Source organism: Epinephelus lanceolatus, chromosome 17, assembly GCF_041903045.1.
Source record: "Epinephelus lanceolatus isolate andai-2023 chromosome 17, ASM4190304v1, whole genome shotgun sequence".
NCBI lineage: Eukaryota > Metazoa > Chordata > Actinopteri > Perciformes > Serranidae > Epinephelus > Epinephelus lanceolatus.
In genome coordinates this window covers 13,901,859-13,921,766 of record NC_135750.1, presented here as the reverse complement: position 1 = coordinate 13,921,766, position 19,908 = coordinate 13,901,859, and the positions used below count along the sequence as shown (strand labels likewise).

The window sequence follows — 19,908 nt, the reverse complement described above, 5'->3', positions numbered from 1 at the left end:
TGAAAAAGCCCTTAAAAAGTACACACTGTTGCATGCAGTACGCACACAGTCGGGACATACTACTTTTTCATTACATTACCCCTGAACTTTGACCCCCTTGCTTTTATATCCGTTACCATGGAGATAAAACAAACGCTAGCAGTAGTTTCACTTTAAAGTTATAACTGCACAGATTGTAGATTCTAACATATTATATTTGCAACAGTGAAATTACATCTGCAGCTCTATGTCATTGGTATTTTTATAGTTATGTCCTATTGTTTGTAATATTTAGGATTATTTTGGTCACTTAAACAATTAATATTCCTGTACTATTCAGCTGCTTGAATGCACTGTCATCCATCATTGTGACTTCTGTCACCTGTCAATGAGCCCTCATCTGTTTGCAGCTCAGTCAAGGATTGTGGGTCTGAATTAGTGTTGTCATGATACCAAAATCTTTGTTTCGGTACCAATACCAGTATGAATTTCGACACTTTTCGATATTCTTCGGTACTTTTCCTAAGGAAAAGTCCTTTTGGATACAAACCTTTAGAACAATAAATAGTAGGGGTGTAACGGTACCAAAAAAATCATGGTTCAGTCAGTACCTCGGTACGGACGTCACGGTTTGGTAACTCAAATCTTCCACCAAGTTTGTGTTGTCTCGTGTTGTCTCCCTTTGCGAGGCAGAATTTCTCTTGTCTTTTTTCATGTGCGCCAGCTGCGAATGTTGATACAGGTGTTGTCATACACACCACTTGCGCAATCTGTGCTCCAATAGGAACAAGAAAGGCATTTGTGTGCATAAATGAATTAAATAAATTAACTAAATTAATAAATTGAATCAATTTCAAAGTACCGGTATTTTCCAAATGCAGTATAGTACCGTTTGGAATACTCTAGTACCACGGTACTATTTTAGTACCGGTATACCGTGCAACACTAGTCTGAATAGACAGAAAAGCATGCTGGCTTGCATACTGCAAAATCACACTGGATGTAGTAGAACATCCTGGTATTTTTGGCATACTGCATTTGACACACTATGTATTGGGACATGCTAAACCTTTTTTGCTGGCATACTGTATGGTATGGTAGAGTGGGTACTGGAATGCACAGACAGTTATTCATCGCACCATGTTAAAATCTGTTTCTTAATCCCTTTATTATTGTTTATTTACATAGTTATGAATATTAGTTTTCTTTTTATGAATTTACTTGTTTTACTTCTCATTCTGTAGGACAGAAAATGTGTGTGATGGAAGTTTTAAGCAGTTTAAACATAAATGTAGAGAGTTTGTACACTTAAAGTGGCAATGTAAATATTAAAAATATATATATAATAATAGTAATTATAATATATACTGGAGAGGGACACACACCTCCCAAAATATTTTAATATGCTCCAAATGTCACCCCCAATATACTGATAAAATACATGTATATATAAAGGACAGGCAACCACACATTAAAATAATTATTGGCAAAGGTGATCAGAATCATAAATAAACATAACAATTTGCCGTTGTTAGTACTGCAGTTCTGTGAGTGGTTTGTCCAAGTATTGTCCAAGTCATCCCCCCTCAAACCCTCGTTCTGTATTCATAAGGTTCATACTGTCTTCTTATTGAGAATATTTTAAGCGGATATATGACACGTCAGCAGCACGTCGGATGGCGCTTCTGAGGAAGACTGGAGTCTCAGTCGAAACTGTCAAGCGGGTAAAACACATCTCCGTACATCCTGTTCTGTCTGAATATAAGAAAACCTTAAAATATCCTCGTTCTGTATATTTAAAAGGGAAGCACAATTCTGCATCAAGACTTTATATTCCTTAAGCAATAGAAAAGGTGTGAAACCCTAAATTTGAAAAACTGAACCCACATTATTTGTTTACATATTTTAATTAAACAATTGTTCAGTCTATAAAATGAATATAGCTGTATTTAACATTGCTAGATTACATCACTGTAACAATAATACTCCAGACACATGCATTAAGTGTGAGCTGCATGAAGTCTCTCTGTACCATCGCATGTCGAAAGATTATCTGCTTCAGGAGAAAGCGCTCAGTTTGATTAATTAGACTGCTGGTAATGAGGTCGCTCTTTACCCCAAACTGTGCATTTTGAATACTCATCCTAAAGGCTTTTATCACCTTGACATATGGAGGAGAGAGAAATGGAATCGTTCTATAATTTTTTGGAGAGTAATAATGGTGAAGCACTTGGCTGACAGTATAAGTGGATGATGCATAATTTGCACTTTATTTAGGGAACTGAATCTGTACTCTAGTATATGTTAGGCCACCCCTTGTGTTTTTTTCTTTCCTATGTTTATCTCAAGGGCCAGGGAGTGTCTTTAATTTAGTTGTCACATTGTAGTTTAGAGGAGGTTACAGTGTAGAATCACACACAAATTAGGTGTGATTCTGATACTGTCTCTGATAGTCAGTGTCCTTAAAGCTGACTGTGCATTTAAAGCATCATGCAGGGAGACAGACTTGACAGTTACTGTAACTGAACAGTTGAATGAATATGAATAAATATATGAAATGTAAAAAATACAAGTTTTGCTTGGTGTCACATACTAATATTTCAGTGCAAAGTGGAGCTGTGTGTTTCTAAAATGTTGCATATTAGTTCTTTTCTGGGCTTGTGCCATAATAATTTTGTTCTTCTTGAAAATGAAAATTGAGATATTTCGACACAAAATACCAAATTAAGAAAGATTTCTTCAAAAACAAAACAGTGTTTCCACATGCTATCGCTTCCTGACAGCTGAGGCGTACATATGCCAGGCTCCTCTGCCTCAGCCCTGATAACTGCACATGCAGGCAGCAGTGGCTCAAATAAAGAAGTCTGGATCAAGTGCAACAGGCTTAAACAAACAAGGCAGCTGGAGGAAATAGAATCACAGATTCAGCTGGTGTTCAGCGTGCAGCGCTTTGGCTCGGCTGATGTGTGTGTGTGTGTGTGTGTGTGTGTAGCACTTGTAGCGATAACTGATTATTTCTTGGAATGCTGATTGTTGACACGCTTTCAGTTTCTCAGGGTCGATGTGTCTCGCACGTCTTGTTGGAATCATTCAACATTAAAAGAGCTTCAAGTAATCTGACCTCTGTCAGCTGCCTAAAAGCCAGAAAAGTCAGCAGCTGCTGCAGAAATCAGATTCTTTAACGATTGACAAACAGCTCTGTCAGACACACTCAGCTCATTTCATGCTGCTGGGCAGTAAATCTGTATTTACCTGACATTTTAACTGTATGCATGCTGTGTAACTGTGTAGCTACATGCTGTGACTTTTTGCTCACAAAAGGTCTTTTTAATTCAGTTCATCCGGTTTAAAACTTCAAAGAAGGACGGAAACATCACAGAGATTGGAAAGCAGTCGATTAAGATAAATTAAGACAAAGAAAATACTGCATGCCTATTACAAACTGTACAGCCAGCCAATCACAGACAAGCTGCTGACCCACGCATTTCTACTAAAATACCAGTTTTACAATCACATTATATGGCCAAAAGTATGTGGACACCCCATCATTTTTGGTACTTTTGGTCTTGGGACTCTCTTAGTCTGCACTTAATCCCTTACTTCCAGTTAAGGGAAATCTTAATGCTACAGCACACAACAATAGGCTCGTTCGGGATGAGCTGTGCCTCGCCTGGAAAGCAAAGACAAGATCAGGCAGTAGCAGCAGGGCGCGGTGATAAAAAGCTGCTGTCAAATTGGACAGTTTCCAGCAAAGATGCTCTGTTTCCTGCAGCCTTCAAAGAATTAAAAGGAAAATACAGGAAATATTTACATTGCATTAGATCCATCTGTAGGTTAGTTTGCAGATCAGATATTATTATTGTTATTTACTACACAAGATGTGTTTGTTAACAGATGAAATCTTCACTGTGTTACATTTTAGACTGCACTGAAAATTAGAAGTTTCTACCAAAGAAGAACCAGTCAGCTCTTTGATCAGGTGACAACCAGGCATTTCCCATCATGCCCTGGGTGTTGCAGTCAGTGGAAAGCAACTGCTACTATGATGTCATCCATTGGCTTGTGGACTCTCATTTTAAAGCCTCAAGTTTGGCATTTTTGCCGTCACTATCTTGGTTTTTTGGAGCCAGAGGTGACCATATTTGAACGAGAGAGTGGAGCTTTGGAGGAGTGAGGAGTGGATCTGACAGGGTGGCTATGGCTGCGGAGGTAGAACAGGCTGTCCTCTAATTGGAAGAGATGTGGTTCCACCCCAGCTCCTCCTGTCTGCACGTTGAAGTATCCTTGGGCAGAATACTTAACACCAAGTTGCTCTTGATGGCTGTGCCATTGTTGTGTGACTGTGTTTACACTGACAGCAGTTGGCACCATGTGCAGTAATGGGTGAGGGTGACTCTGCAGTATAAAGTGTGTTTTGAGCAGACAAAAGACTAGAAAGGCACTAGACAAGTGCAAGTCTATTAACTATCTGACACATAAACCATAACGACGTCTGCATAACGTTAAGCCTTAACAAAATGAAAACAGGTGAGTTATATAAAAATTCGTCCTCCATGCAGTTGTCATGAACAAGTAAATTAGCCATAGAGACCAAAAACGTTTTCTGCACCAGGACATCAACATGTTTATTTCTGCTGTAAAGTTTGACATTTTAACATAGGGGGGTCTATGCGGATTGACTCTCTCCCAGAGTCAGCCTCAAGTGGCCATTTGAGGAACTGCAGTTTTTGACACCCCTGCTTTGGCTTCATTTTTCTGCCTAAAGGTCGGGGCAAGTTCGGCATCAAAGTTGGACACAGATCTAACTTGTCAGTGAAGATTCTCAGTCATCCAGGTCATGATAATCGTAAGTGCTAATATCGTAGGCAACTGGACTTGCTTGCGTTTCTTGAAGACGTTTCGCCTCTCATCCAAGAAGCTTCTTCAGTTCTAAATGATTGGTATGAAGTTGCAGGCTATAAACCCTAACGACACACATGGTGGCCAGGTGGGTCAATGACTCACATTGTGACCTCAACGACTCTGAAACTAAGAGCTCATGTGACCCCTATGACACTGCAAGGGTTCTCACCCACACAGGTTTAGTCTACAACTTCCTACCAGTCATTTAGAGCTGAAGAAGCTTCTTGGATGAGAGGCGAAACGTCTTCAAGAAAAGCAAGTAAGTCGAGTTGCCTACGATATTAGCACTTACGACACAGATCTAACCAGTATGCATTGTACAAGCAGGATATTAATACTAAAACTGGGACCCCAGCTAGTTTTTTTCAATCAGGAGAGACTCGTTCTGAGAGAAAAGAATATTTATTTACATGTGCATGTAAGTATGAGAAATGTCAAAAGTCATTTCACCTATTCCAGGAGGGTGGTAAAGACGCAGCAGATTGGGGAACCCCCCCTGTGGAGTCTAGGCACTGGTGGTGGTGATGAGATGACATGAAAATGAAGCTGAGGATCTGGATGTGAAGAGGAGTGGGCTTTTGATGAGCTCATCCTGGGCTCTGGATAAGGTGACTGGAGATGAATAAGGTGGAGGAGGGTGTGATGATTCAGCCTAAAATGGCAGCTGCAGCGGCAACAGAGAGCCTGAAAGAACAACAGTTCCGACGTGCACAAAGCCAGCTTCCACATTGATATTTTCTCCAATTTGGTGTGAAAGAACTTGACTGAGGCCTGACCTCAACCCTATCAATGACCTCTGGAGCACCAACTGTGAGTCAGACCTGATCACCAACATCAGTCTGGACCTCACTGATGCTCTCATGTCTGAATGAGAGCAAATCCCTGCAGCCATTATCTGGTAGAAAGACTGAAACCAGACGAGTGGAAGCTGTTATAGCAGCACATTATTGCTCAAGGTTTTGGAATGAGATGTTTAACTCATATATGTGTAAATTATTCAGTTGTTCATATACTTTTGGCCTGGCACTGTGTGTAGAGCAAAATAAAAAATATATATATGACTTTACTGAGCAGTACATTACACGTTTCTTTTATGCTGCAACCATACTGTTTTTGTCTTTTTTCCTTTCTTTTATTCTGTACTGTCTGCCTGCAACTTAGTTATCCACAGCACTCTGTTTGGAGTACTTGTTTCGAATTGTTTCCAATACTTAAGACAAGGAAAATAACACCGAATGGCTGATAACATCTCCTCAGCTGCAGTCTAGAATCTACATTTCAAAACGGAAATGTAGCAAGACTGAGCGTTATTTTTGAAAATTGGACATGTTCAATTTTCAGGAACCATAATTTTATCATTAACCGTGTCAATCAAATCAATGACCACACAAAGTCATACATACATAATCAGCACAGGAAGGTATTAAAGGTAATAGAGAGGAGGCTGAGGGGGCGAAAGTGTAGCCTGTGACATGATGGAAACAACAACAATGGCTTGATGAAGATGGATGGATGATGGATGTGATAAACAAGCATGCAAATTGAAAACAGAGTGATCAGTTGCTGTTGTCAGAAGTTGATTGGAACTGTTCTCTTGTTTCAAGGCATGAATTACAGAATCACGAGGACGAGATCTGAATCATAAGACGAATTTTGAGTCAACTTTGCGCCTTTGGTCTCTTGGTTTTGTGTCTCTCTGGGGCCAGAGAAGTCAATTTCATATTTTATGTTTCTTTGAATTTGCTTTCACAAAGCTCATTCTGTATTTAATAGATTCTCAGAACTCTGAATCAAATTATCCTGCTTTCAGGGTTGTAGCCATTACTTCAGAGGTGAAAGGGACAGATAATTCTGGAGCAAGATGATTTTTTTTTGCCGCAGGGAGCCAAACCAAATAACCAAAGACACCTGATGACTAGGAAAAGAGGTCATCTTTTAACGTCAGCTAACTGTTATCAAAAAACGCATAACTCTGGCTTACATGGTTTGATATAAAGGTTTTCTGCCTCTTGCTGGCTTGTTTGCTGCACATTTTTGTTCAAACATACATAACATCCTCCCTGCTCTGCGCCCAGAGAGGCAACAGAGGGAGCGTGCCACCTGCTTTGATAACAAAAGAAGCAGAAAGTGCGCACCTTGCCCGCCCAAATGAAAACGAACTCTGACTTGTTAAAATGAATTGAATGGCTGTCAAACTCATTTTACAATATGGAGGACATAGGGGACAGATACAGCAGCTGCTCGGGGCGACCACGTGCGTCCACGACACCCTTGTGTACTATAATGGCTCCCTAAGTGAATTCAGCATAATAAACTGTCCTTTTCTCCAGAAATCATCAATGCAGTCTCACTCCCAGCTCATCAAATACTGACTAGATGCCGACTCACTGGGGCTCCTTTAAATGTCATAGTATAGAGGGCAAGAAAGTCAGTATCGGTGAACAGGTCAAAGAAACACCAGACTTTCACCCAGCAGACCGCTGCCCATGTTAGACCAAAAGTGTACATAGCATAGTATGCTAATTTGTCCAGCATACTATGCTAATGACAAGTTGCATGACATTATATTATGACAGATGTACTTAAAGCCAAATTATGATGTCTTTTTTAATCCTACCCATGTACTCTATACGTAAAAAAGTCAACGTAAAAACAAAGTAAACCTACGTTGAATATCTATTTTGAAACCAAGTTTTCATTTCCAACACATTCTCACTCCGACCTCATCGTCAACATTTGGTCGTGGACTTGAAGACTATAGTGTTGATTGTTGACATCCTGAGATGCCGTGCCAACTTGCCTGGTACATGCAATGTCGGATTTTCAAAATACACTTTTGGTTTCACAGGAAATGTACAGTTTGTATACAGTCTCTTTCAAAATATAAGCACTACATCGGTACAACACCACAAATTGACGTTTAAACAACAATCACACTTGGTTACATTTAGCCAACACGCATGTTGTTAGGTTTAGGAAAAGAGAACAGGGTTTGGCTTTACAATGTTATGGAACGCAAATGTGACCTCTTGGGTGAAAGTCAGTGGTTGTTGGACCCACCCACCTCTCCTCCCACCCACACTACTGGGACTTCCACTCCCTTAATTTTCATTGTTGTCCCGCCACACGTCCCCCTAATGCCACTGGGTGCCATTAAACAACAATGGTTACCAGCTGTGTATAATGCCGATGTGAAAAGATGGCCCTTCTCGTCGGTGTCAGATGCCATAAGTCTTTGACCAAGCATCAGTATTCTATGACTTTGGAGTGAGATTGACATTTCACATTAAAAAAAAAAGTTTATTTTTAAAGATACTATGCATAGTTTCACATGTAGGGCCACTCACCAAGCATTGGCAGTAGTGTACTTGAGGGTATAGTTTTCCTGGCTGTTTACAATATACCCACCTACCAGCCAAAAGCCAGTGGAATATATAGGAGTATATACTGTTCCTCCTCTGTAATCTACCCATCTTCCCAGTAGTACATCCACCTCATCAGCCACCACTGAGCATTGGTATTTGACGAGTTGGGAGTGAGAGTGTGTTGCAATAATTAAGCACAATATTGGAGTCATGTCACACTCACCGCTCTGCTGCACTCAGTTTCTCATTTAACAAACATACTGTTAATCATTCACCATTGAATTTGTATTGCTTCTACAGCATTAACCACCATTAATGAAACACTGGCAGAAGTTTAAAGCCTGAGAAGAAAAGGAGGGCTGGTGTGTTTTTAACCAGTGGGATGTTTTTAAATTAGAATCACTGAGTGTCATTGACATCAGCTAATTACATAAAAATTGACAGAGCTGAGGCAATTAGAGTTCGTTAGGGAGTAAAAACAGTATCTCTGTCTCTGTTGTTGTACCGAGTAGGTGTTGAGTTTGCAATGACAACTTATGGAACAGGAGATAAAGGCCTGTCTCTATATGGTCTTTGCCACTCTTTAGTTATGATAAATGACATCAACTGTATTTTTTTTAACTGTTGAAATGCAATCCAGTCGCCAGAAGAAAATGTTGGCATGTTTAATTTCTTTCATAACATTTCTAAAGTGACTTTGTCATCTGGAGGTGGAGGGGAAGGTGGATGGTGTGATACTAAGTGAGATGCCTACCAAGCTGCAGGTCACTGTTCAAGATGAAGACGCAACAAAACTGGTAATTTTAAAGCAACCCACTGATGTGTTTCCAGCGGCTTTTTGGCCACCAAACATGGTCATTTTTTTAGCAACCTGTTGCTCTTTTCCACGAGGGATAGTGCCATGAGAGACGATTGTATTTACAGATACATTGCTGCATTTCGTGACGGGATTGTGTCACGGTATTTTAGGCCAAAACACAATCTTATCCTAACCATTATCAAGTAGCTTTTGTGCCTAAACCTTAACACACATTAACATCAGCATTACTGAAACATAAAATTTCAAAATATCAGCATAATAATGGACAAATGTAACATATTCTTGGTTTGCAGAAACATACAATACAAGCATTTATTCTGGCAACTGGGTTGTGAGATGTTGTCACTGCCACACTGTCACATCTTGTCAGTGTAAACCAGTAAGCCAAGGCTAACAACTCTTATTTTGTTTCTTATTTTCCCCCTCAAAAAAGAATGAAATAACATTTGTAACATTAATAATTTTTTCATTGTTCATTTTAATGTGAAAAATACTCATAATACAAAAATTAGAGTGAAAAATTAAACATTTCAAATGCTAGTTGCAGTGGAACAGCTGCATGCCTTGTTCTTTTGAAAAAAAAAAAAAAACCTCTGGAAAATCAGCAACTCATTTTCATTACTATCCATTTTCTTCTTCTCTTTCTAATACCATATGATTTTCTGAAATGTGCTCAGTCTCCTCAGATGAACCTCTGCGGCCAAAAATTGTTTTCATTCATAAAATCCAATGAAGTGTGAAGCGTGTTCTCCAGATGAATGGAAAACTGTGAATTCACAGATGTAATGTAATTACACCCAATTATCCAGATGCTAATTAACTGGAGAGATCACTGCCCGCTCTATTCAGGTGGGTTAATATGCACCAGGAAAACATTATTTATCACAGTGTTGTCTTTTCTCTGTGGCTCATTATACGTTCAGTTCATTTGTATGTTGCCCGCATCTGACTCCTCTCTGTTCACAGTTTGTGTGCAATCTTTTTTATATTCATTGTGCTGTGCCTCTGTATTGTGGTGTGTGATTATGTTGTGAAATCAGCACATCTTGTGGGCGGGGGAGAAAATCAAAGTTTCAAGTCAGTCAAGACAAATACAAGTCTTCATGTCTGAATGCCTATTATAAAAAGTTGCCTATCAGTGCTGTGATAATATTAACATTTACAGCATTGATACAACTGTCCATTCAATGCTGAGGTCTAGATATATACACTCACAGGCCACCTGTTCAACTGCTCGTTAACCCAAATTGCTGATCAGCCAATCACGTGGCAGCAACTTAATGCAGTTAGGCATGTAGACATGGTGAAGACGACCTGCTGAAGTTCAAACTGAGCATCAGAATGGGGAAGAAAGGTGATTTAAGTGACTTTGAACATGGCATGGTTGTTGGTGCCAGATGGGCTGGTCTGAGTGTTTCACAAACTGCTGATCTACTGGGTATTGTTGCTGACCGTGTCCATCCCTTTATGACCACAGTGTACCCATCTTCTGATGGCTACTTCCAGCAGGATAACGCACCATGTCACAAAGCTCAAATCATCTCAAACTGGTTTCTTGAACATGACAGTGAGTTCACTGTACTCCAATGGCCTCCACAGTCACCAGATCTCAGCAGCCGACAAATCTGCAGCAACTGTGTGATGCTATCATGTCAATATGGACCAAAATCTCTGAGGAATGTTTCCATCACCTTGCTGAATCTATGCCACCAAGAATACATTCAGTTCTGAAGGCAAAAGGGGTCCAACCTGGTACTAGTAAGGTGTACCTAATAAAGTGGCTGGTGAGGGTACATTTTCAGCCACTATATATAAATGTTCAAGTCATGAGGTTACACAAGGCCTGTCTGTCTTTGTTTATTATATCTATATATCTAATAATAAGATAAGTGTTTCCTTAAAAGTCCAAGTCAAATTTCAAGTTCAAGTCTCAATCTCACTCATGTAAATTCTGATTGGGTCTCAGGTTCTTAATCTGCTATGAATTTCAGTTACTTGCTAAACATTTGTTATGGTGCTACATGCGTGTGTGTAGAAACAACTGATGCAAATCAATCCATACAAACCAGTTTGCCACTGGGCAGAATGTCTTATATGGATTTTAAAGAGCAGTGAAGCCCAGTTTTGCCCAAAAGCAGAGAACTACTGTGCCCACTCACACTGACAAATTCATGCTATTTGAGTTAGACAGCATCCATTTACTTTGAATGACAACATCAGTGAAACCAATGAGCCTTCTCTTCTTCCAGTGTTAAGTAAAGAAAAATATGCCAAGACATAACAGAGACAATAATGGATAAAGTAAAAGATAAATAAAGAAATATACACTGACATTTTGAAGAGAATGAAATAATAATATCACCCCATGAGTAATAATGTGTCTAACGACAGCTGACGCTTGGAAATATAAAAAAGGAGAATGCTTGTCTCTTGAAATTTGATTACATTAATGTAAGAAACTAATTAATTCCTTCCACTTGTTCAGAGGCCCAGGGGCACAGTATGGCTCTGTGTTAGTACCCCTAATATTTTAATGAGACAACTGTGCTCGACAGAACTTTAATGTGAGGTCCAGCTGAGACCAGCTCTGCTCCTTAAATGTTTGGGCAAAGTAAAATTTAAGTTCTCAGTGTTGAACGGCAGTCTGGTCTTTGGTCACACTTAAAACCTTCAGTACAGAGATGGCCACCAAGAAACGAGCTGTTTGTTCTGTGCATTTCTTGTCAGTCAGGTGACATATTAATAACAGCAACTCCTACCTGATTTGATAGTGTATTAGTGTTACAATCATGTGATATTAAGCTGCTGTTTCTTGCATTCTTGGCTCACACTCTGATTCTAATCTCATTTCATACACTTCTACAGCAGTATAACACTTACACAGTGTTTCCTAAAATGTAGGTCCATATTGTCTTCACATTAGCAATATTAAAATATATATTAAATCCTAAAAATGAGTTACTTCTTTTTGTTGCCATAGGAGATAGGAGGCAGAATCGCCCTTTCCTGCTGGCCTCCTTCTCTAAGTTTTAGCAGTTTCCACATGTTTTCCTGAACTTTTCAGTGGTTTAGACTTCCTAAAATTGGCTCAAATTGAGCATATAGCATGCAATCCATTCGGTTATTTACCTACACTTATTTCCATAATGGCCCAGGCTGCTCTCATGCATCTTATGCATAAGAACAGCCTGCAATCGTACTGATACCTATGAAAAGTAATGCATCCATAATCTGTGTATAACCCATGTAATCAGGCAGGGCGGGATCTTGTGACCAATGTGCTGATGGGAGTAAAGAAGGAGGAGGTAGTATAAAGAGTGAAGGTCCATGTTAGAAGGCAAGTTCGGGTGGTGGATGGGTCAAAAACATGTGACTTTCCCCCAGGAGAGCGGTGTTAAGAACTGTGTGACACCAAGTGAACTTTGAGTTAATCTGAAGTTATGTCGCCATCATGTTTCTTTCCCTAAATCTAACCCTTCTTAACTTTAAGTTAACTACATTACTTTATGTTAAGTTTGTAATGTGATGATGCCCAATCATGTTTCTTTCCTAAACCTTACATATGTAACTTTACGTTAAGAATGCAACATGATGACACCATTTGCAGGGCGCTGTTTTGTTAGAGGTCACACAGACTGTTGTATGGCGATTTACAAACCAGATATACATACTATGTTATCAGGATATGTTAAATGGCTGTGCATCTGGGTTACTCACTGAACCATAGGCCCGTTTCCACTGAAGAAGTTCCTGGTACTATGTGGGAGGCAGGAACTACTACAGGAACGTCCTCCCGCTCGGCCCTCTCAACCGCCGTGTCTCCACTGAGAGAGCGGAGTAGGAGGAAGGTTCCTGTAAAGTTACCAGGCTCTGGATGTGATGTAGTCGTTGCGTGACCATTTTAAGTGGGGCGATTTAGGGGAGTAGGGACGCTGTTAGCTGTTAGCCGATAGTGGTGTCTGTAATAACGCCGGTCATGGTCCGTTAAATTTTTTTTTTTCCAGCAGATGTCTTAGTTACAACATGATTGAGCTAACTGGAGTAGTTTCATGTCATATCTGACAACGGAAGGCTTTTAACAGATGACGTCTTGATGTTAGCTTTGCTGCTGCTGTTAGCTGTCCCTGTCAGCTGCAGCCACTGATGCTTTCTAGACATCGTGATTTCCCAAAACTGAATAAATACCACACAAAACTGCAACACAAAACTGCTTTGCTAGCTCAATCATGTTGTAACTAAGATATCCGCTGGAAAAAATATTTTTTTCACGGACCGTTTATTGAGTTACTGAGTTATTACAGACACCGCTAACGGCTAACAGCTAACAGTTAGCCCAGCTAATCTACGATAACCATGTTATTAATTACAAAACGTCACATCCCGCCTTGAGTATATCCAATCAGCACCAAGTAATCCCCAAACCCCAGCCAGGAGTTTCTCGGGGCCGTTCTGAGTACCTACTCCGAGGCAGGGACTTGTTTAGCCCCTGTAAATGTTCCGGAACTCTGTCCTTCGGGGGTGGTTCCTGCAGTGGAGACAAGCACCAACGGCCCCGGCCCCGTAAATTTACCCCGAAGTTCCTGCGGTGGAAACGGGCCTCATAACGTATAGGTGCAAACCCTCAAATGAAACTTCACTTTTTGATTTGCCAAAATGTTATATTATACAGCTGTAACCAACTAGAAACTAAATGGTGCTCAGGTGGAGCACACAGCTAACTTACTCATGGGCAGTGCTGCACTTCGTTAAGTTTAGTTTACTTTATTTTGCACAGTTTAAAAATACACAAGAATAACAGATAAATAGTACATGGTGCAGGAAGAGGCGAAAAACCCAGTAGGCTTATTTGAACCCTCCACCTAAATTTTAAAATTTCACAATGTTATGTAGAGCACAAAATTAACATACAAAAAGTGATGAGGGCAAACTAAATATATAAAGTAAATAAAAATAATTACCCACAACATGATGGGAACTTTAGTGCCAAAACTTAAAACCAACCTGGTCTCGCTCCAAAGTTGTTGAAAACCATATTTTGGCCAGTGACTTTTGGCATCAGACACAGACAAAAAAATCTGTCCTTTCATGTCGACATGATATGCGCCTAGGTCATTATGGTGTAACGGTGCCTGGCGACATCAGGGGGAACCGTGGTGGGACAACTACATAAGTTAAGTGGGCGAAAGTCTGAGTAAGGTGGGCAGGAGCTGTGGTGAATGGGTCCAACAACTAGTGACTTTCACCTGGGAAGTGGGTGTTTGCTTCCCATGTGATTCCCTTCTTTCTTTTTTCCTAAACCCATCCACATGCTTTTGTTGCCTTAACTCAGCCATGTGCATGTGTAGGCAAAACGTAACCACGTGTGTTTGTTGTTGATGGAAATCCACATTTCCATCCACGTTTATTTTGAAAGAGACCGTATGCAAATGTGTACACTTCCTGTGAAAATGATAGTGTATTCTGACAACAGATAATGCATGTAATAGGCTGAAGTTGACACGGTGTCACAGAACCTCAAAAACCAATGCACTCAGGGTACTTTGCACGTCATATCTCAACATGGAAACTCTACGACCAAACGCCGATATGTGACAAGGTCAGAGTGAGAATGTGTTGCTTAAAACATATACAGATTGCAGATGCAAATGGAGGATTAAAATAAATAAATTGAAAAACAACAACTGAAGACTTTTTCTTCATCAGTATATTTTTTGACAGCACTAAGGCACGTACCATCAACATGGTTTTCAGATGAATGACTACGGCTGAAATGGGACTGCAGGGCTGGTGAATCTCACAATGTCCAGGGCCATAATTTGATCCCAATCTGTCAAAACATGAGTATGATGTTGTGGTTGTCATGCAGCTGTTGTATTGGTGCTGCTCACCCATCAAGTTAACACTAAGATGAGATGAGTAGTGATAGCCAAATGAGAACAGATGCAAATAGTCATCATGTGATGGGGACATTTTCTAATTGCTCGAATGACTTTTCATAACTTTGATTCCACACATGCTCCCGGGAACAAAATGCAATCCACAACATTATAGCAGTCACGAGTTAATTGCCAAACAGAAAAAAATAAAAAGACGCCGACATGTGTGCTGGAGGCCATCCACTGGGCACATCACTTCACTCACTGCAGCTCTGCCTGACTGAGTTTAAACTGTTGTTTAGGGAATGCATGCAAACATGTCAAAGCTCTGATAGGTCCATTAAAATTCAGTATTTCTGTGCAAATATTAGGGATTTTTTAAAACAAACTGACTCATACTTTGACCCAAAGTCCTTCACCAGAGGGGTTGAACAAATATCTCTCATGATGCGTGAAATTTAAATTCCTCTTAATATTGGCCCTTCAAAGAAGTGACAGTGTGATACCCCTGTGAGAGAAAAAAAGAAAAGAGAGGAGCGTTGGAGAACAGATTGGTAATTAACACTGCTGTCATGCCGAGCCATTAGGACCCACACTTTAGACACCGGCACTCCTCTGCAGAACAGACTATAAGACAACAGTCATTATGTTTATATCGCGGAGTCAAATTTGATTTAGTCTGCTTTAAATTTCTTCATTAAACCTTCCAAAATGGAGAGGGTTTGGGTTTTATAGCTCGGCTGTGGGGCATGAAATGAGACTTTAACCACTAACCACTTTGGTAAGTCATTAACAGAAAGACATGGAAAGTCTTCAGAGACATTACTGCTTTTTGTATTAAGCCCAAAAGTGTGTGTGAGCTAGATTTGTTTTGCTTTAAAGAGGTCATGCGATGTTAATTTCACTAACTTGTGTGTAATTCCAAAGGACTGCGCAGAGAGGTTAAATATCTCTGGGGTTTCCTTACATTACTGCACATTACATAGATTTAATGCTTTAAAAACCCCTACTCTGGAATACATTTCAGCCTCTAAATGAAGATTTCAGCCCAGGAAAAGTATGCAGAAAATGGAATTATGCTATGAAACGAGAAAGTAAAAGAAACTCTAATTTGCAAGTTTTAAACACTGGTTTTGTGCTGATGTGTTCAACAGTAACAAGCTGATGTGTTCATCTTATACCCAACAAAACCACATGAAATACTGGAGTGCTCCATTACTGATAAAATCAGTCATCCACCATCCATAAACAACACCGAGTGGGAGTGGGATGAAGGGACTTCGCAGGCAGGTCCCTCAGCTTGGGCGGATTATGAGACAACAGGCCCCTGGGCACAGACGTGCAAATGGCCCCATCACCACCCGACACAGGATCAAGACACACTGTGTTTTGTGTCGCTTTGTAGTTGCTATATATGTATTGTCTGTTGTCTGTGGTCATTTTGTCTCTCTATGTGGTTGTTTTGTGTCTGTCTATATTTGCTTCCTGTCTTACTAAGGTGATATATGGCGCTGTGGCTTAGTTGGTCAAAGCGCCTGTCTAGTAAACAGGAGATCCTGGGTTCAAATCCCAGCAGTGCCTTTTGGGGTGCAGTAGCTCAGTCTATAGGGACTTGGGTTAGGAACTTAAGGGTCGCAGACTCAAGGTCCTGTTGGGACTAAAACTGGAGTGTGGACTGGTAGCTGGAGAGGTGCCAGCTCACCTCCTGGGCACCACCGAGATGCACCTGAGCAAGGCACCAAACCCCCAACTGCTCAGGGCACCTGTCCATGGCAGCACCCTCACCCTGACATCTGTTCATATAGGTGCTGTTTGTGCATGTGTGCATTTTGGGCCTGTGTGTATATGTCTTTCTGCATTTGCGTCATGTCTTACTGATGTGATATATGGCGCTGTGGTTTAGTTGGTCAAAGCCCCTGTCTTGTAAACAGGAGATCCTGGGTTCAAATCCCAGGAGTGCCTTTTGGGGCGCAGTAGCTCAGTGCATAGGGACCTGGGTTGGGACCCGAAGGGTTGCAGCCTCAAGTCCTCATCTGGACCAAACATGGAGGTTTGATCGGCAGCTGGGGAGGTGCAAGCCCACCAAATGCCCAGGGCACCAGCCCATGGGCAGCACATGCGTGGGAAAAATTGAATATCCCCACGGAGATAAATAAGGTATGTCTTCTTTCTTCTTTTGTGTCTTTTTTGTTTGTTTTTATATGTTTTTGTGGTTATTTTGCCTGTTTTAGTAGTTTTTTTTTTCTTAAGTCTCTTTGCAGTGCATTTGCATGTCTTACTGTGGTCATTTTCTCTCCTTTTGGTTGTCTGTGTCTCTTTGTAGTTGCTTCATGTCTTACTGAGGTGATACATGGTGCTGTGGCTTAGTTGGTCAAAGCGCCTGTCTAGTAAACAGGAGATCCTGGGTTCAAATCCCAGCACTACCTTTTGGGGCGGCAGTAGCTCAGCCCATAGGGACTTGGGTTAGTAACTGAAGGATCACAGACTCAAGGTCCCACTGGGACTAAAACTGGAGTGTGGACTGGTGGCTGGAGAGGCCCCAGTTCACCTCCTGGGCACCGCCAAGATAACCCTGAACAAGGCACAGAACCCACAACCACCCATGGGCAGACCCCCCACCCAATGCATGTATAGGTCCTGTTTGTGCATGTGTGTGTGTTTCGGGCCTGTGTGTATAAGACGACAGAGTTAAAAAACTTGAATTTCCTTCAGGGATTAACAAAGAGTAACTCTTCTTTGTCTTCTTCTTCTTTGTTTTTTTGTTTGTTTTGTGTCTCTTTGTGGTTGTTTTTCCTGTTTTAGTAGTTGCTTTTTTTATAAGTCTCTTTGCAGTTTGCATGTCTTCGAGGTCATTTTATGTCTCCTTTTGGTTGTTTTGTGTCTCTTTGTAGTAGCTTCATGTCTTACTGAGGTGATATATGGTGCTGTGGCTTAGTTGGTTAAAGCGCCTGTCTAGTAAACAGGAGATCCTGGGTTCAAATCCCAGCAGTGCCTTTTGGGGCAGCGGTAGCTCAGTCCATCGGGACCTGGGCTGGGAACTGAAGCATAGCAGCCTCAAGTCCCTGTTAGGAACAAATATGGAGTCTGGACTGGCAGCTGGAGAGGCACCAGCTCACCTCCCGGGCACCACCACGATGCCCCTGAGCAAGGCACCAAACCCCCAACTGCTCAGGGCACCCGTCCATGGCAGCCCCCTCATTCTGACATCTCTTCATTTAATGCATGTATAGGTGCTGTTTGTGCATGTGTGCATTTTGTGCCTGTGTGTACAAGACGACAGATTGAAAAAAAAATTGAATTACCCCTCAGGGATTGATAAAGTATATCTTCTTTTTTGTTTGTTTTGAGTCTCTTTATGATTATTTTGCCTGTTTTAGTAGTTATTTTCTTTCTTGAGTTTCTTGAGGTCATTTTGTGTCTCTTTGTATTTGCTTCCTGTCTTGCTGAGGTGATATATGGCGCTGTGGCTTAGTTGGTCAAAGCGCCTGTCTAGTAAACAGGAGATCCTGGGTTCAAATCCCAGCAGTGCCTTTTGGGGCAGCAGTAGCTCAGTCCACAGGGACTTGGGTTAGGAACTTAAGGGTCGCACACTCAGGGTCCCGTTGGGACTAAAACTGGAGTGTGGACTGGTGGCTGGAGAGGCGCTAGCTCACCTCCTGGGCACCGCCGTGACACCCCTGAGCAAGGCACCCAGGCACCAAACCCCCAGCTGCCTGGCGTGCTGTCCATGGGAACTTCCCCCACACAATGCATGTATAGGTCTTGTTTGTGCACTTCGGGCCTGTGTGTATATGACAACAGAGTGAAAAAATGTAATTTCCCTCGGGGATTAGTAAAGTATATTTTCTTCTTCTTCCTTTGGGTCTTTTTGTTTGTTTTATCTCTATTTGTAATCCTTTTATGTCTCTTTGTGGTCATTTTGTCTCCTTTTGTTAGGTTTTGTGTCTCTACGTAGTTGTGTCATGTCTTACTGTGGTGATATATGGCACTGTGGCTCAGTTGGTCAAAGCGCCTGTCTAGTAAACAGGAGATCCTGGGTTCAAATCCCAGCAGTGCCTTTTGGGGTGGCAATAGGTCAGTGCATATGGACCTGGGTTGGGAACTTAAGGGTTGCAGACTCATGGTCCCATTGGGACTAAAACTGGAGTGTGGACTGGTGGCTGAAGAGGTGCCAGCTCACCTCCTGGGCACCACCAAGACACACCTGAGCAAGGCACCAAACCCCCAACTGCTCAGGGCAGCCACCTCACCCTGACATCTCTTCATTTAATACATGTATAGGTCCTGTTTGTGCATGTGTGCATTTTGGGCCTTCTTTCTGATACATGGTGCTGTGGCTTAGTTGGTCAAAGTGCCTGTCTAGTAAACAGGAGATCCTGGGTTCAAATCCCAGCACTACCTTTTGGGGCGGCAGTAGCTCAGTGCATAGGGAGCTGGGTTGGGACCCAAAGGGTCACAGCCTCAAGTCCTCATCTGGACCAAACATGGAGGGCGGATTGGTGTGTACATGTCACCTTGGAGATATATAAAGGTATATCTTCTTCTTTTGTGTCTTTATTTGTTTATTTTATGTCTCTTTGTGGTTATTTTTCCTGTTTTAGTAGTTATTTTCTGTCTTAAATCTCTTTGCAGTTGGTTTGCATGTCTTTGCAGTCATTTTGTTTCTCCTTTTGGTTGTTTTGTGTCTCTTTGTAGTTACTTCATGTCTTACTGAAGTAATACATATGGCACTGTAGCTTAGTTGGTCAAAGCGCCTGCCTTGTAAACAGGAGATCCTGAGTTCAAATCACAGCAATGCCTTTTGGGGTGGCAGTAGGTCCGTCCTTAGAGAGTTGGGTAAGGAACATAAGGGTCGCAGACTCAAGTTCCCATTGGGACTAAATATGGAGGGTGGACTGGCAGCTTGAGAGGTGCCAGCCTACCTCCTGGGCCCTGAGCAAGTCACTGAACCCCCAACTGCCCAGGG

At 41.4% G+C, this 19,908-nt stretch overlaps 7 non-coding genes across 7 annotated transcripts; all 7 read left to right on the top strand.

Annotated features, from left to right (window-relative positions):
* Positions 1 to 16,449: 16,449 nt before the first annotated feature.
* On the top strand, positions 16,450 to 16,523 carry trnat-agu (transfer RNA threonine (anticodon AGU)). Its single transcript has one exon. It is a non-coding gene; the product is annotated as a tRNA-Thr (tRNA).
* Positions 16,524 to 16,830: 307 nt separating this feature from the next.
* trnat-ugu (transfer RNA threonine (anticodon UGU)) lies at positions 16,831 to 16,904 on the top strand. The gene has a single exon. It is a non-coding gene; the product is annotated as a tRNA-Thr (tRNA).
* Positions 16,905 to 17,294: 390 nt separating this feature from the next.
* On the top strand, positions 17,295 to 17,368 carry trnat-agu (transfer RNA threonine (anticodon AGU)). The gene has a single exon. It is a non-coding gene; the product is annotated as a tRNA-Thr (tRNA).
* A 494-nt stretch (positions 17,369 to 17,862) lies between these two features.
* On the top strand, positions 17,863 to 17,936 carry trnat-agu (transfer RNA threonine (anticodon AGU)). The gene has a single exon. It is a non-coding gene; the product is annotated as a tRNA-Thr (tRNA).
* Positions 17,937 to 18,399: 463 nt separating this feature from the next.
* trnat-agu (transfer RNA threonine (anticodon AGU)) lies at positions 18,400 to 18,473 on the top strand. Its single transcript has one exon. It is a non-coding gene; the product is annotated as a tRNA-Thr (tRNA).
* Positions 18,474 to 18,926: 453 nt separating this feature from the next.
* trnat-agu (transfer RNA threonine (anticodon AGU)) lies at positions 18,927 to 19,000 on the top strand. The gene has a single exon. It is a non-coding gene; the product is annotated as a tRNA-Thr (tRNA).
* A 269-nt stretch (positions 19,001 to 19,269) lies between these two features.
* trnat-agu (transfer RNA threonine (anticodon AGU)) lies at positions 19,270 to 19,343 on the top strand. The gene has a single exon. It is a non-coding gene; the product is annotated as a tRNA-Thr (tRNA).
* The last annotated feature ends 565 nt before the right edge of the window (positions 19,344 to 19,908 follow it).